This window comes from Eleutherodactylus coqui, chromosome 12, assembly GCF_035609145.1.
Source record: "Eleutherodactylus coqui strain aEleCoq1 chromosome 12, aEleCoq1.hap1, whole genome shotgun sequence".
Lineage (NCBI taxonomy): Eukaryota > Metazoa > Chordata > Amphibia > Anura > Eleutherodactylidae > Eleutherodactylus > Eleutherodactylus coqui.
The window spans coordinates 122,154,912-122,173,695 of record NC_089848.1 but is presented as its reverse complement, the minus strand read 5'-3'; the positions used below and the strand labels follow the sequence as shown (position 1 = coordinate 122,173,695).

At 43.3% G+C, this 18,784-nt stretch overlaps 1 pseudogene; it reads right to left on the bottom strand.

Moving 5' to 3' along the window:
* LOC136586586 (macrophage mannose receptor 1-like) overlaps positions 1-18,784 on the bottom strand; it is a 208,211-nt pseudogene that overhangs the window by 163,990 nt on the left and 25,437 nt on the right.

The following is an 18,784-nucleotide window of genomic DNA, read 5'->3' as shown; positions in this document are numbered from 1 at the left end:
AAACGATATCTGTTAAAGCTTGGGAAAAGGCATATAGAGTATCTCTAAAATCTACCAAAGGTTTGGGGATACTAGAAACCCAAACGAAATTGCAAATAAGATGGTATTATTCCCCTTCACTGCTAGACAGTAGATTAGAAAGCAGTTTAGAAAGCGATTAGAAAGAGGTTTATGCTGGAGGGAGTGCAGGCAGAAGGGCTCCCTATCGCATATATTCTGGTTCTGTCCCAAATTAAAACTATTCTGGGGAGAAATCCTTAAAGTTCTTCAGGGCGTCCTAGGATGTGGTGTCCTCAGGGATGCCAAGTTTATATTACTTTTAATAGGCTCAGAGAGTTCCCCTCCGTGTACTAGGTACTAGCTTTGCCACTCCTTAATGAGGGCAAAGGCCATAATTGCTAAGCACTGGAGGGAAATTCTCCCACCAGATATAGGGGAGTTTCTGGGTTGTATGGCAGAACAATGTATGTCTGAAAGGTAGTTGGCAATTCGCAATAATTCTATGAAACAATATGGTGAAGTATGGGACAAATGGAAAGAGATTACATTAATATCTACTAGATGAAAATACAATGCCTAGCTGGTTTATGTTTATGTTTTATTAAAATGTTGCAAACAATATGAGAAAGTATCTAAATAAGTGAATGGCTCTTTAATAGAGATGAGCGAACGTACTCGGATAGGCACTACTCGTCCGAGTAATGTGCCTTATCCGAGTACCGCAGTGCTCGTGCTCAAAGATTCGGGACGCGCTGCGGAGCGGGGAGCTGCAGGGGAGAGCGGGGAGGAACGGAGGGGAGATCTTTCTCTCCTTCTCTCCCGGCCGCTCTGCCCCGCTCCCCGCTCCGACTCACCTGTCAGCAGCGGAGCGCCCCGAATCTTTCAGGACGAGCACAGCGGTACTCGGATAAGGCACATTACTCGGACGACTAGTGCTTATCCGAGTACGTTCGCTCATCTCTACTCTTTAACATAAGGATATAAGGGACAAGAATAGTTTTGTTATTGACATTTTCTTATGGATATGTTATGATATGATATAACTGACGGACATCTATGTTTAGATGCAACATCATTCCCTATTCACAAGTCTCTCTGAATCATATGATACAGTAATATATATTCATGTCTATAAAAAACTTTAATAAAAAAATCTAAAGTGGAAAAAAATGTTGATAAGTAATGTTAAATTTGTACGTTTCCTAAATGGTTAAAAAAAAACTTTTTTAGGTATGGGTCCAGAATAAAATAAACAGATGTAAATATATATCTTATCAAAAATGTGTACAGTATGTTTGCAGATATTTGAGATATTATAGTTAAAAATATGAAAAAGTAACAGTTTTTCTTTTAATTTTTCCGATTTTGGCACTTATAATAAATATACACAAATTCTATCGGTCTATTTTTAACCACCTAAATAAAGTACAATGTGTGGCGGAAAAACATGTCAGAATCACTTGGATGTGCAAAACCTTTACAGAGTTATTCTATGTTAAAGTGACACGTCAGATTTCCAAAATTCAGCTCCGTCACTAAGGGGTTAAGCCCTGACACTTGAAAAAATGCAGCATTTGCTATTTTAGTCTATATTACAGACCAGAATAGCCCATTGAAGTCAATGGGTTATTGTAATTACGCAGTGAATATGCATGATACATTTGTGTAATTCCATGACATCAATGGATTTTCTTGCAGTCTTTTTTGGAATGCATAAAAAATATTGTTAATACATGCGCAAAAAAATGCAAACAGCCCTTGGGCATCCTTTTATCTGTTCTTAACTAATGTTTCTTTTTTCTTCTCCTAGGACAATTGAAAAACAGAAAACTAAGCGCAAATGTGAACTGAGCTTAAACAATTAAAGAGGACTTCTCTGTAAAGAGGTACAAACAAGCTTACTGGTTCTGCAGTGGATACCATGCCCGAGTCCAAAAGATCACAAGTTACGGTACAACCCGAGGTTGAGGGGTAGTTCTCCTCAGTAGTACGTATAATGCCCCTCTGATACAGGAATAATTGTGGCCATAATTTCCACAGTGCCTCCTTCAGCCCTGCACAATGATGCCAGTACTATGGTATCCTTAGCTGCAGCAACAGTTCTCTCACAAATGGACTGCGGCACCAGCTTAACATTAGATACACTCAGTCAGCTTTTCATGGGAAGTACCGTATTTTATACAGTCTGTACATGAGGAATGTGACACATCTACACCTAAGCGTCCTGATGCTGTCATAGACTAATAACTGTACATCCCGGATCAAATAATGCTGTTTGGGCTGGATAGCCTTAGCACCGTGCTGATTGCACTCAGAGAGGTGTCCTTTACCAAGGCATTACCTTTTTCGGCGTTGTGAGTAGCACAAAAGTTTTTTCTTTGAAAGCTGCTCATCTCAGGATATTTTAAACAAAGAGAAAAGGTAAGGAAGAACACATTTGAACACTGGGAACTGTGGCACAGTGGCCTTTGTAGTAGCACAGTTTTGTCACAAGCTAAAGAGTAGAAGAGTAGATAGCAAGGAAAGAGTGTTCCCTGCAATTGTGCTGACTAATGAGAGCAATTAGCAGCCAGATGGGAGAGCTCCTCCCAAAATTGATCCCAATCTGGGGAAGGAAGCAGGCTAAGCTAAAGGACCGTGGGTACCATCCCTTTAAGGTAAAAAATGCACCTTGTAATAATGCTTTTGGAGGTGTAGGCCTTGCCCCTGGTTTAGCCAGGGGTGCTATTTGTCTAATTTTGATGCACTGTATGTCTGAAGTTGGCAATGCTGCGTAAAGCATAGTAACAACTGGCGAGTCCATTCTGAATTGAAAATCAGTCTTGGAGTGCATTTCTTCATGCACCAACCTTTTACCACAGAGTTGCTGATTCAAGGTCCATGTGTATAGCCTTACATGCTATAATGGGGCCTTGTACTGTCTATGGATTAACATGGACAGCACTCGGCCCCAGATGACCCTAGTGTGCCGGAGGCCTCACAGTCTGATATCAGAATTCAGTTTTTGCATTGGCAGATTTCCTCACCTTGAAACATGAGCGATCTGATGGCGTCCAATCAGTTGGACACGTTGGTTCTGCCGTTGTTGTTGGGATCGGTGGTGGCGTCACTCCTTCTGCCCACTTCTTGCACACATACTTGGCTTTCTCTTCACACTCTATAACATCCCATAATCCAGCTTTGTCTCCAGTTCTCATACCAACACAGCCCTGTATTCTGTCTTTGAAATGTAATGAAACATTAATGCAAATAAAGAAAAGTATATAATATATAGGTATGTACAGTCATAAAAATGACAGCTGAAAGGAGAAGAGGCCACGGCATTACTGCCATTCAAATGAGATGAAGGCGGTAAGACCTTGAAAACGTGAACCGTTATTTCAAGTGGCTTTTAACTGCAGTTGATCAAGGGGATATCTGGTAGGAGTTATCTCCAGGACAGTAATAGGGTATATGGCATAAATTGTCCTGATAACACAAGCCTTTAAGAATGTGATGCTGCACGTAAAATAATGTAACCAAATTACGGAGAGCATTTCCAAGAAGAACTGATATCTTCACTTTAATTTGAAAAACGAAGTTTAGCTATATGTAAAGTAAATGTGTCCAGGGCCATCATTATGGTGCAAAGGTACTGCAGTGTGACTTGTGAACGAAGGGCCATCTAAACAATGGTTGTGAATTGCACCCATGTAACACTGTGGAAGGGCCCACCCATTGGTTGACAATGTGTAACAATATTTTATAGCAATGTTTGTGTTTATTATGTTTCATTGCAAGTGTCAGAAGAAGAATGTCAGATTTCACCGATGTTTCCCTCTTTATAGAGGTCATATTGCTCTGCCACATGGAAGGGGCCTGATCTGCAACAACAGCAAAGCATTTGACTACTCCACACTATTCTAAAATGTTACCCATTGGTGCTTAAGTAAGGCTCTTCCTACTCCTCTACAAGCAGGTGACTTGTTAACCATGTCACTATTATCCTCCATGGAGTGATAACTTCTCTACTATGCTGGAATAGGCAGAGCATATCCCATGTGATGCTGACAGTCTATCCGAACCATCACCCATGTTATCAAAGTGGGTCAGGCAGCCCCCCCCCCCCCCTTCCTTCACTTTTTGAAGCAGAAGCACTACTTACAACTCTTTAGGGGTCAGTGTTGGAATACCAGCAGGGCTCGGGTCTCCTTTAAGATGGTGACATTAGATCTCCACTTTACACTCCCCACCCCTTTAAGTCCTGCTGCCCATTGCACTACATGACAGTCCACTGTCCATAACATGTGCAGCCACTTTACATACTGCTGGTTGCTCAATCCTATCGACTACTCCAAATTTAAACTACAAGAGCAGGTGACGAGATGGCATTGAATTTCAGAAAGGCATATTTTAATGAGGGTAGGAAGAGGGTAGGAAGAATCCAATGGCTGGAAACAGAATTGTCCAAGAAGGTTGGGAAATATTGCAAAGTGAGATACTCACAGCACAATCATTAATCCCTAAAAGAAGGAAGAATGGGAAGCATTTAAAGAGACCCGGATAGATGAACACAAAACTTTCACACGTTAAAAACGAAGTAAAATATGTTTATCAAATGGAAAGAGGGGGGAATATCTAAAGAAGAATATAGTGCGGTCTGCAGAAACTGTAGGAAAAGTGTCAGAAAAGCTAAAGCTAATAGTGAATTGAGGCTTGTAATAGAGGCCAAAAGCAATAAAAAGGGATTTGGGGAGTATGTCAAAAGCAAAAGAAAAGTCAAAAAAGCTATTGGATGCTTACAAAATGAAAATGGTGAGTTGGTTAATGATGTTGAGAAGGCCGAAATTTTAAATTCCTATTTTGTATCTGTTTTCTCTCAGAAAGTAGATGGAACATCAACTGATCTTTTGTGTACTGTTGGTGAAATAAAAGAATGTAGGCTATCTGTAAGCAGAGAGATGGTGAGGGGACACTTAGCTAACTTACATGAATTCGAGTTTCAAGGTCCAGATGAATTTACATCTTAGGATACTGAAGGAAGCAGTGGAGCTAATTGCTGAACCACTCGCCATAATCTTTGAAAACTCCTGGAGAACGGGAGAAGTCCCAGAAGATTGGAGAAGGGTAAATGTTGCCCCTATCTTCAAAAAAGGGAAGAAGATGGATCCAGGAAACTACAGGCCTGTCAGCCTGACTTCTATACCGGGAAAGATCTTTGAACAAATTATTAAACAGCATGTATGCAAGTACTTGGATAAAAATAGAGTGATTAACCCCTTCCCACTTCAGGACGTACATTTATGTCCTGGAGCGTCGGGGTATGTATGAAGAGAGATCGTGGGGCGACCTGTCTTCATACAGCGCGGGCGTCAGCTGTTTATTACAGCTGACACCCGCGGGCAATAGCTGTAATCGGCTGTACGGCTGATCGCAGCTATTAATCTTTGAAATGCTACTGTCAATTCTGACAGCGGCATTTAAATCCCCTGAACGATGTTCCTGCGTCCCGTACGGTCCCCCCACGTGGGGTGGCTTGATAGGCTCTCTGTCAGAATGCAGTATGACGTAATGCTATAGCATTACGTCATACTGCAGGAGCGATCAAAGCATTGCATATTGTAGTTCCCCAGGGAGGCTTAAAAGAAAAGTAAAAAGAAAGATCAATAAAGTTTTATTAAGTGTTAAAAAAAAAAAGTAGTAAAAGTTTAAATCACCCTTCTTTTGCCATATCTGTAATAAAAAATCTAAATCATAAAAGAAAAATACATGTTTGGTATCGCCGCGTCCATAAAAGTCTGATCTATCAAATTAGCACATTATTTAGCCCGCATGATAAACGTTGTCCGAAAAAAAAATAAAGAACGCCAAAAATGAACTTTTTCAGTTACCCTGTCACCCAGAACAAAACACAATAAAAAGCAATCAAAAAGTCTTAAGAATTGGTACTAACAGAAACTACAGGACAACCCGCAAAAAATGAGCCCTTGATCAACTATGTCAACGGAAAAATAAAAAAGTTATTGCGCGCAGAAGATGGTAGCAGAAAATAATTGAAAAAAATTAAATGTCTTTGAAAAAACAGAGTAGTGCAGTAAAAAAAAAAGCTCTACAAGTTTGGTATCGTAGTAAGCATACTGACCCATAGAATAAAGTTATTATGTAGTTTTTGTTGCAGTTTGTGCGCTGTAGAAACAAGAGGCACTGAAAGATAGCGGAATGTGTTTTTTATTTTATTTTACTCCACTTAGAATTTTTTTTAAAGTTTTTTTAGTACATTTTATGGTACATTAAATAGCACCATTGAAAAATACAACTTGTCCCATAAAAAACGAGCTTTCATACAGCGACGTCGATGGATACATGAAGGAGTTACGATTTTTTTAAAGGGAGGGGAGGAAAAAACAAAAATGGAAGAAAAAAAAGGGGGGGCGTGTCATTAAAGGGTTAACCAGAGCCAGCATGGGTTTGTAACAAACAAGTCATGCCAGACTAATCTAATTTCCTTCTATGACAGAATTACTGACTGGGTTGATCAGGGAACTGCGGTAGATATAGTACATCTTGACCTTAGTAAAGCATTTCACAAAGTATCTCATACCATACTTATTGAAAATATGACCAAATAAGGGATTGGCAAAGCAACTATTAGGTGGATTCACAACTAGCTGAGTGATGGTACTCAAAGAGGGGTCATAAATGGCTGCACATCCAAGTGGAAGAATGTATCAAGTGGGAACCACAAGGTTCTGTCCTAGGCCCAGTGTTGGTCAACATTTCTATAAATGATCTGGAGGGGGAAATTGATGGGAAACTCATCAAATGTGCCGACTAAACAAAGCTAGGAGGGATAGCTAACACTAGGGAAGAGAGAGAGAGGGAGTATTCAAAAAGATCTAAAAAAGCTTGAACAGTGGACGGCGACTAACAGAATGGTATTTAACAAGAAGAAATACAAAGTCCTACATCTGGGCAAGAAAAATGAAAAAGTCACATACAGAATGGAAAGAATTAGGCTAAGCAGCAGCACATGTGAAAAAGACTTGGGTATACTAATAGATCACAGACTGAACAAGAGTCAACAATGTGATGCAGCAGCCAAAAAGGCAAACACAATTCTGGGATGTATTAAGAGAAGCATAGAGTCTAGATCACGTGAGGTCATTAACCCCCTCTAGTCTTCCTTAGTCAGACCTCATATGGAATACTGTGTCCAGTTCTGGGCACCCCACTTTAACAAAGACATAGACAAACTGGAGCAAGTTCAGAGAAGAGTTACCAAGATGGTGAGCAGTCTGCAAATCATGTCCTATGAGGAACGGTTAAAGGATCTGGGAATGTTTAGCAGAAGAGAAGGCTGAGAGGAGACTTAAAGGGGTTGTCCCGCGGCAGCAAGTGGGTCTATACACTTCTGTATGGCCATATTAATGCACTTTGTAATGTACATTGTGCATTAATTATGAGCCCTACAGAAGTTATAAGAAGTTTTTCACTTACCTGCTCCGTTGCTAGCGTCCTCGTTTCCATGGAGCCGACTAATTTTCGGCGTCTAATGGCCAAATTAGCCGCGCTTGCGCAGTCCGGGTCTTCTTCTTTTCTCAATGGGGCCGCTCGTGCAGGATGCCGACTCCGTGTAGCTCCGCCCCGTCACGTGCCGCTTCCAGCCAATCTGGAGGCTGGAATCGGCAATGCACCACACAGAAGCCCTGCGGTCCACCGAGGGAGAAGATCCCGGCGGCCATCTTCAACCGGTAAGTAAGAAGTCACCGGAGCGCGGGGATTCAGGTAAGCTCTGTGCGTTTTTTTTTTTAAGTCCCTGCATCGGGGGTTGTCTCGCGCCGAACCGGGGGGGGGGGGGGGGGGGGTTGAAAAAAAAAAACCGTTTCGGCGCGGGACAGCCCCTTTAATAGCTGTCTACAAATATCTGAAGGGCTGTCACAGTGCAGAGGGATCAGCCCTATTATCATCTGCACAAGGAAAGACTAGAAGCAATGGGATGAAACTGAAAGGGAGGAGACACAGATTAGATATTAGATAGTGAGGGGGATCAATGAGTGGAACAGGTTGCCATGGGAGGTGGGGAGTTTTTTTTTTCAATGGAAGTCTTCAAACAAAGGCTGGACAAATATCTGTCTGGGATGATTTAGTGACTCCTGCACTGAGCAGGGGGTTGGACCCGATGACCCTGGAGGTCCCTTCCAACTCTACCATTCTAGGAATATATGAAAATGATGACAGGAGAAGGCAGGCATGTTTAATTTCTTGCAGTGCAATGACTTTACTGTACTTGTTTGTCTACATACTATCACTCCACGGGAGGGCACATTCATGTCAAACATTAAAACAAGGCCTGGCGGCCTATCCCACACTCACAGCCCTTAACTCTGGTCACTATCCTGACGATCCTTGGCCTCTCCATTGTTTCAGACCCAAACTGGTTACAGTTTTTGTTCAAACCTTTCCTCTTACAAGCCGTCCTTAGGGGATAATGCAACAAGAGCATCCGTGCACATTGCCTTCAGTGATCGTTAACCCTCTTGGGTAACTGCACCACTCCTATCAGGGCGTATTTTACTGCACACTCTCTTGTTATGACAATACTTGCTATCACCTGACTCACTTCCTGGTGGGAAGTGACTCCTTTGTAGAGACTAGCCGCAAGCTCCGATGCTCTGGTCATGCTCTTCCACTCTTGCGTAGTCTGGACCACTATTCCCCAGGACCATTTTGGTTAGGCCACAATCTAATTAAACCCTCTGAGAGCCACTTAAGCAGAGAACAGGTCTCTATGACACAACATGTACGATAGGAGGGGTACATGAAGTACAGACATTATGTCTCCAACTGCTGCAACAAATCAGAAGCACAAACATCGCAATATAATGTCGTTACTCATTCTCAACCGATGGGGGTTCATTCACTCCCTTACACCCAATAGGAAAAGCACTTTAATAAACACTACACTATGAATTGACAAACAGATACACCAACCATTCAACAGGACAATTTTTCTTAAAGGGGCATTCTGATAATATCAAGTTGCCCCCCTATCTACAAGATGCAGACAGATGTAGTTCCTCCTTGCCACACACCACTTTGGCTTTGGGCTATCTGAGGTGGCGCCACCTGGGGAATCCCAGTTTTCATGCTTCACCCATGCAAGTGGAGTGCCATCTTTGCCATTTCACACATAGATAGCCCTGGTAATGTGGCCACTGACACTTGCCTGCACTGAGACATGGTATCTGAAGGTCTGAACAGGAGCATAGTGGAGAAACAGTCTGTAGTCATGGCTGGTAGCGCAATAACAAGGTCCAAGCTAAAGGTCAGCGCAGACAGCAAGCAATAACAAAGTCCAGAGTACAGAGCCAAGGTCGGGGAGCACAGAAGACAGAATAGTCAGAGTCAGGCAAGGGTCAGAACCTGGAATGGGGACTTATCACAAATGAATGATGAGACCAATTGCTAGGGAGTCATAGGGAGTGGATGCCTAATATAGCTGGTGCAGAAACGAGATTAAAGGGGACAGGTTTAGGGAGTGCACACTGTCCTTTTTAAGAGAGGTGGCGGGACAGCGCACAATTCCTATGGGCAGTCACCAGGGATGCATAGGATGTGCAGTGGGGACATGCTGTGACAATAAATACCTGAATCTTGGGGGTCTGATTGTTAGAATTTCTGCTGATCACAAGGGGGGCCCTGTGTCCGCCTGCGTGTTTAGTAAAGAATGAAGCTACAGTGTACATGCTCAGCCACTGCTCCATTCTTTTCAACCGGACTGCAGGAAATAGCCAAACACTAGAAGTTAGCTATCTCTAGCAGTCCCATTGAAACTAGTAAAGCCGTGGCTGAGCATGCATGTTGCCACTTCAACTATTACCATTAACACAGGGGGACATAGGACTCCTATTAAGGCAATTGGTGGGGTCCCAGTGGTTGGACCTAAGTTGCTATCCAACATCCTGTGAATAGGGAATTATGGGATAATATATTATTGGAATACCTTCTTAACTCAATCATCCCTCCTTAGTTGGAATCTTATCAGCCTGATCCCGTTCTGTACATACTACATTCCCTATAGACTGGAAGTTATGCAGAGTTCCATGCGCTCCTTCACCTTAGTTTCACTGTAATGTAATTGTTTGCAAACAGTGAATCCAACTTGTGGATGTACTAAAAACCCGTATTTGAGCGTTCGACGAAAAAAAATCATAAGCAGTACAACTTGGTGAGAAACATTTTGTTGGTGGAACACCTCATTGAGCTTACATAAAGGACCTTATATGTGCATGGACATTCACCATGATAAGCGCAGACAGAGGACCTACCTGGCATGCCCGCGTTCCAGTGTGTGAACAAAACTTCTTGCCTGTTGGCCCACTTAAAAGTGTTCTTCTCCTCCGTATCCGAGAGCCCCGTCCAGAAATACTTCTCTGGCCTGAGCCCAATCAGACTTGTCATATAGGCCTGCTCAAACCTGCAGAGAGAAAACAACATTGCAATATATGAGGTTAAGGGCGTCTTCAGACGGGCACGTGTGCAAATACGCTCGCCACTACAGAGAATATTAGCGCATGAACCTGTTGAGTCTTTTTTCCTTGCGTGAAGTAACATTGCATGAGAAGTATGGCTGTGGAAACAAAACCATTGAACTCATCGGCTTCGTCACATTTTGCAGGTGTGATTTTTACGCCCAGAAAACATGGCGAAGTCTCGGCCGTCTGTTTAAGCCCTGATATTAAACTTCACATAAAAAGAACTAAACGGCATAAAGGGTGCAAATGACTGAAGGAAGAAGGAGAAGAGCAAAAACCTATAGGAGCAGATCTAAGGGCGGCTTCACACAAGCGTATTGCAAAATAAGCACGCCCCTGCACAACGTTTGTGCACAGAGAACAAGTGCCTGCACACAATGCTGCTACTTCACATGGAGAGAAGAATCCCCCCTCCCTGATGGAAATGGCTATTAGGCCAAACTAGGAGCCGGTGTCTGCAAGTTTGCACATCATTTTGCTAAACCCCGCACATCCATATGTGCATATTTGCGCACCTCCCAGAGAACCATGCATGCAAAAAACAAATGAGAATGAATGGGTTCTATTCTCTGCGTCTTGTGACTGGGATTTTCCTGCACTAAAAAACACGGAAAACTACACTCGTCTGACGCAATGTTAAGACTGGAATTTCATACGCTAGTCTACAAAAAAGATTGTTGGAGTAAATTGCGCCAAACCTGTTAAAATGCAAATGCCTTAATTAATTTGGCACATATTGGACTATTGCGAAGTCAGAAAATTACTGCCAAAAACGCTGTTAGCAGGTTTAGATTTACCACTTTTTTGTCATTTTTTGGCTTTAGGCTTAAAAAAGTTGTGCTAAAATCACAGCCGAGGTCCGCTGCACTAATGTCAGAAAGAATAAATATTTGCCACTAGCGTCAATTGTCAAAAAGAAAGCAATAAAATAAAAAACTATTGAATTAAAAACGAAAGCAATGAAGATCTCGCCCTCGCCGCTACGCCATCCTTAGGCTACAGACACACAGCGAGACGCACAAAACTCACGCAAATATGAACTCCAGTCTTTTGAATGGACTTTTTCACATGAACAATTTTTTTCTCTTACAACGGTTACTTTTTTGTGGTTCTCTCGGAACGCCTGGCTCGTTGTATTCAATGGGACCTTTAAAGACATCCGTGGGGTATGCATGCGGGTGAGATGCGATGTTTCCTGTTGAAATCAATAGAAAACACTTGCGACCCTCCGACACGCGTGAAACACGAGCCTAAAGGACGCAATTTCACAGAAAGGGATGCGAGGCATTATTGAATGAAAAGCGCCTCGCATCCGCATGTCAAAGACACAGTGGCAAGCGTGATATTGGACCGAGTTCCTTGGTCCGATATCGCGCTCACCCATCTGAATGTAGTCTAATAGGATGCTTTTCTATCACCATCCGTGGCAGCATGCTCCTATAGTTCTCTCTGCAAGAGGATGAGCGTTCCGGGACCTCCCCGCTGGGAGAACGCAGCAGATCTCTTCTTCACTCTCTAATTACATGACTGTGTAGAAATACCAGTCACCTGTCATCAACAGTCAGCAGGAAGGCTCCATTCTGATTACATGTGTTGTTCGCTTCTGCAAATGTCCCAGGCGATTCGCCTATTAGATAGCAGTAGTAGCCACGTCTCCTCCAACCCTGGTGACGCATAAAGGGACAATAAATCAGGTTAGTAACATTGGATGACTTTGTGTTTTAATTCAACTGCTTATAAATAGGAATTACTGAATGCAGGGAAAACCCCTCGGACTGTGAAGTCTCTCTGCTGCACACTATGTAAAGAGAGTTTCCTTTATCATAGATAAAGTTTCAATCCCTGTATATGTTCTGCTACTTTCTATTTTACGTTATGTTACAATTTCTTACCATTTTTATCACTGCTTAGGGAGCACCGATACACCCCATACACTTAAAGGGAACCTGTCAGCAGATTTAATAATGTATGAGCAGCACTGCAATATTGCTAAAAATGAAAAAAAGCACATAGAAAGCAAGGAATTGGGCTAAGCAGCAGAATATGTGAAAAAGACTTGGGTATACTAATAGATCATAGACTGAACATGAGTCAACAATGTGATGCAGCAGCCAAAAAGGCAAACACAATACTGGGATGTATTAAGAGAAGCATAGAGTCTAGATCACGTGAGGTCATTATCCCCCTCTGCTCTTACTTAGTCAGACCTCATCTGGAATACTGTGTCCAGTTCTGGGCACCCCACTTTAAAAAAGACATAGACAAACTGGAGCAAGTTCAGAGAAGAGTTACCAAGATGGTGAGCGGTCTGCAAATCATGTCCTATGAGGAACGGTTAAAGGATCTGGGAATGTTTAGCAGAAGAGAAGGCTGAGAGGAGACTTAATAGCTGTCTACAAATATCTGAAGGGCTGTCACAGTGCAGAGGGATCAGCCCTATTCTCATCTGCACAAGGAAAGACTAGAACCAATGGGATGAAACTGAAAGGGAGGAGACACAGATTACATATTAGAAAAAACTTTCTGACAGTGAGGGCTCAGTCACACGGGCGCATCGGCACTTGTACACCGGCGCTGATGCGCCTGCGTGACTGAGCCGTTACTGCAAAAAGAAGACAGCCGTACCTGAAGACGGACGTCTCTCTGCAGCGCTGAAGAAAAAACACATGACCAGCAATGAAGCGGTCACATGTTCTTTCCTCCGGCGCTGCAGAGAGACGTCCATCTTCAGGTACGGCCATCTGCTGCTTGCAGTAACACGGGCGCCGATGCGCCCGTGTGACTGAGCCCTCAGGGTGATTAATGAGTGGAACAGGTTATTACGGGAGGTGGTGAGTAGAGATGAGCGAGCATACTCGCTAAGGCAAACTACTCGAGCGAGTAGTGCCTTATTCGAGTACCTGCCTGCTTGTCTCTAAAGATTCAGCTGCAGGCGCGGGTGAGCGGTGAGTTGCAGGAGTGAAGAGTGAGATCTCCCCTCCATTCCTCCCCGCTCTCCCCCGCCGCTCCCTGCCCCCCCTGGCAGCCGAATCTTTAGAGAGTGAGTTCTCTTTCAATGGAAGTGTTCAAACAAAGGCTGGACAAATATCTGTCTGGTATGATTTAGTGATTCCTGCACTGAGCAGGGGGCCGGACCCAATGACCCTGGAGGTCCATGAGGTACATGTACATGAGGCAGGGCAGTCCGGTGGGTGTGCCAGTTCAGATCTGCTAGCAGCCTGTTCGTTTCCAAAGTCTGCCCCTCTCATCTCCAACGTAGCACTGTCAAGTCTTGTGTGAGTACTATGTGGTCGTCAACTGGTGCATGTGCAGATGAACTGTCCCTTTTGTTGACAGATTCAATTTGCTTATTTGCACATGCCCTGGCTGTTAACCACACAGTGCTCACGCCATACTTCGCAGCTACTGCATCATCCATGTCTGAGATAGCCAAAGGGGCAGACTTTGGGGATGAACAGGCTGCTAGCAGAGATGGTCCGGCACGCCCACCGGACTGTTCTGTCTCCTTTACATATGGCACAGGAGAACTATGAACATCAATTATTGGGATATGCTTTTAATATTACACCAACCAAAAAGACTTTGTACAACAGAGCGCTGTCACTATTGTGGCGCTGCTTTTGGCTTACATTACTAAAATCTGCTGACAGGTTTCCTTTAAAGGGGGGGGGGGGGGGTTCCATCCATTGATAAAAAGAAAAAACAATCTAATATATGTGTATAGATATGTAATAATAGATGATATATCTCTGCAGCAGCGGGCAGTTGCACCCTATGGTAGCTTGCGTTAGATAATATGTCTGTAGTGGCCCGGAAGCTCCTACAGGATGGTCACACATTCACTGGTCCTTAAATTCCCGTTTATATGCTCCGTAGGAGACATTTCTGGTGCTGTCAGTCAGAGAAACCCTGTTTTACAGACGATGGCCAATCTGCCAGGCAACGTCTGACTCTGGATTGGTTGCTGTCACTCAAAATCATGGATTGGTGGAGGGGATTCTAGCCCAGGAAAGGAGAGCAGGGCAAGATAGGATGTGGGAGGAGTTACACAGCCAGAGCGGGAAATCAGACAGGAAGAGGAGGAGCGTTGTAATTAGGAGGAGAAGGGGAGTGTACAGCCCAGTGGCAGGATGAAACGCTGACCGGAGTGGAGGAATAAAGTTTACAAGCCTGTCAATACAAGTGCAGTCTGGAAGAGAACAGTTTGGGATCTTGCTACAGAACAGTGAGTGTTGCGGAACCCTGAAGTCAGGGAAAGTAGAGTCTCACACAAGCCTCCATTACACACAGTCTGCCTTGCAATCTAGCAAAAACAAACCCTCAGATAACTTAGACTGACGGGAATCCTGTTTAAAGTAATCCTAAAATACAGAGAGAGAAAGAAGCATTGAAGAGAATTCTGCTTAATGTTCTTGAATGTACTGAACTCACCGCTATTGTCCTTTATCAAAACTGAAACCTGCATTGCTGTGAATTGTACAAGTGTTCTTGAGAGACTGTTAGTAAACTGTGTGCCTTTAGTTTGTCAGTTTGCAACAAAGCTACTGTGGACTCGTCTCAATTATTTCTGTTCCATCTACTGGAGTTCAAAAACCCAAAGGTACTGGTGTCACTCGTGACAAAACTATTATACATTAGTTGCTTTAACTTCAAATCCTGTTTATCCACTGCATGGGCCTAGCAAGGCGCTTTGCAGCCATTGTCGGAAGAGATTGCAGAGCCACCCGTGACCACCATCTTGGTTTTGCCCATGGTCTCCCCCCACATCTGGCTTGCCTCCTCTGCGAAGCTGCATGTCCTTGTATTGCAAAAATAGCAGTGGGGGACCTTGAGGATCAGCAGAGAAGTAAGTAAGACATTTTTTAAACCACTTTGAGATTGTTGAAACCCATTTTTAGTTGTCACAAAACCATTTTAACATTTTCACTGAGGGATATTTCAGCTACATTTGAATGAGTATCTGACCATCTGATACATGATTTTTGAGCAGAGTCAAAGTTAGAGCTGGGGCTCTGCTCTGTGATGCTTCCGTGCTCTAATAGACAGGGGTTCACCTGATCGGACAAACCCTTTAAAAACAGTGTATTTTACCTCATCACATCCAGGGTTCAGATTGATAACCTGCTCTTGAGCATTTGGCAATGGTTTTCTTTTGCAAATATATGGAAACGTTTTCTCGCACATCATGTCTGCCCACTGTCCGTCCTGTATAAGAATTTATAAGATGTGAATATCACATATACCAGAGACCATTACCAGCAACTTGTACAGTGTCCTGATCACCTATTACCTGCTTCCCATCACTATACAGCATAGTGGTAATATTCTGGCCTCCTGCAGCCACCACTAGGGGGAGCTTACTGAAGACAGGTGTATTATGGAGTTTGATGGAAGCTGGTTAAATGTGTATGAAACACCAGGGACACTTTACAGGGTGATATCACATAATACACCAGTGTGTGATGGACCAAGGCTACATGCATGCTGTCTATGCATATATTGTGAGCATTGAGGCTGCAGTGTAACAATATGTGATATTTTATATTTCTAGTATCAGTGTGACTGATGCATAAGATTACATATCAGTGATTTAATCCTACCAGTTAATAAATACAACATCTTAATGATCCCGGGTTCAGAGTGTCATACCTTAGTGGATAACGCAACACAGTCCTCTTGTTCGCTCTTGAGGTGAGATGGCTCTCCTCTCTGCCATGTTGTATATGTCACTGGGGATCCGTCACTCCATTCAAAAAATAGCTGAGTCTTCAAGTCATTCAGTCCCGTCCAAACATACTCCGCATCTCCTAGAAGAAAATAAATTATATTTACATGTTATTATGCATCCTCCTCCAGGTGATGATACTTTGTTACAAAGTAGAGACAAAGAAAGTGCTGAAGGTGAGCGGTGATCCAATACAAACTCATTGAGGCATCATCAACTATTACAGTCTCTGAGGCCCTGCAGGTTCTTCATGCTGATGTATTATTCTTATTATCTATGTTATTTTTGTTATATTATACTCATCAGCAGATATTCTGTATTGCCATGACTGTAAATATGTGTACAAACATCAGACACCCTGATAATAAGGTGAATGGAGATTCACTGACACCGCTAATACTTCTTGTACTCCGCCTGACACCTTGTGTTTTTAAATAGTTCCAAAACTCTTTTTACAATTGTATCAGAGGTATATTATGCCCAGTGCCAGCCTTTAGGTTGGATGGCACCTTGTGCGGAATTTTTCTTTTTTGGCGCCACTTCTCCTCCCCATCATAAGACAAAAGCTATATATATTTCATTAATAGGCACTCTGTATCCTGTTTATGAAGAAATCAGCAAGATAGTGTAGTGGCCCAGTACAACAGGGGCCCCTGCTAACTAGTCCGAATGCATTTGCCTCTTGTCAGTGTCTTTCGATGTTGCTTGAGTGATGCAGTGCAAGAAGATGGAGGAGGCCGAGAGGATGGCCTCTTGTCTGTGAGAACAACTGAAGTGTTTTGAGAGTCGTGCAGCGTGGAGTAGCCAGTGAGTGTGGACCGGTAGAGAAAGAGAGCTTAAGAAGTAAGAATGTCCCCCGGGCCAGGACCTACAGATAACTTAGAGTGTGGTTTCTCCTGCATCCCCGTGAATTCTCCCTGTCGCACCACTGAGCCATTTACTGCTAAGCTGTAACCTGTGGAAGTTGAGTAAAATGACCAGTCGCCCGTCCGTTTCGGGAGGCTGTGTCTTAAAGAGTACATGTGTATGTGGATTTACTCCGACAGCATGGAATTCCCCCACAGAAGCTGCGCGACAGAAGATTTACTCCAACAGCAGGTGTGAGGGTATATATATATATATTGCCAAATGTTTTTTATGCTTTTATACCTGTATGCAAGTTCTATTCAATTCCAAATGAGAGAAAAAACTTATATGTCGCCTTAAATCAGATATTCCTAAGGCTTTGCAAGGCGAAGACAAGATGTTTCTAGAAATTCAGAGAAGATACGGAACCAGACACAAGGCCGCGTGTACTTGGCCGTTTTCCCAGAAGCAAGATATCAAGATGTTCCACTATGTACATAATTTTCACTGTCTTAGGTCGGAAATCCGGACTTCCCATATATGGAGAATGCATGCTTGGCCGTTTTCTTAGAATTGAGTGGGTGATTCTTTGCACTGGAGTTAATTGAATACGTGATTTTCTGTACATAAGCCAGAGGCGCCGTAGCAAGATAACGTCTGTTTTCACTGTCTCAGGCCGGAAATCCAGACTGCCCATATATGGTTATGAGCCCATCACCCCTTGCTGGGGATGGGACAAAGGGTATAAGATCTCATGTAATCTGTAATAAAGCTCGGCAAAGCGCAGCCATGTCCCGTGTGAGGAATGATACCAGACCTCTGTGTGGTGTTTTTTTCTTTACCGCCGGCAACGGGGCAAGTGGGGTGGGCCTGATTGGTGCTGTACTTAGAATTTTACCCTGACAAATGGCGCTCGAACGTGGGGCGGTAAAACCAGGAGCTTACAGCGCAATTCACCCGGATCCACGCCACGGGGAAGCCGTCCTGCTGCAAACCGAGCCTGATCAACTCACTTAGAACTCCAGGTAAGGCCAGCATATATTTATGTTGTGTTTTACGCTGAGAGTCTTGCAGCAGGACTGACTATCTGTGGTTTGTGACCGGACGGGTTGGGTTAAGAGTTCTACACGGTAACTCGTGTGGGCTTCGGGTTTGCCGTCATGGACCACTGACCGTGATATGCGCACCAATCGGTCACCCGGAAACTAGTCTGTAGTTTATTTGTACTTTGAAGTTTTAACGTTTTAATAATAGTGGAGATTGTTGTATCTGCAGAAGTTTTTTTTTCTCTTTCTTTTCATTTAGTCTCACAAGAGAAGGGACCCTCGGTTTAGTTTAGTTAGTTGTTAATGGTTTAGCAGAGAGGGATGCATTTTGTGAGACAGGCTTCATAAGAGAAGAGACTCTCGGTTGTTTTGCCTTATATATGGGGCTAACGATTTGATTTCAGAGAGATGCATTTTATGGGGCTGGTTCCATAAGAAGAAGGGACCCTCGGTTGTTTTGCCGGTATATAAGGGGCTGACAATTTGAAAATTAAGAGGGATGCATTCTATGGAGCGTGTTATTTTTATTGTTGTTGTTTTTGTAATATGCGTAAGATCTTATTAAAGAAGACTGGGCCCCTCAAGGGCTGCCGCCGTGTGGATGAATCTGTAAAATGTAACAAAACTTATGAAAATGTGTGACACCGACCCGC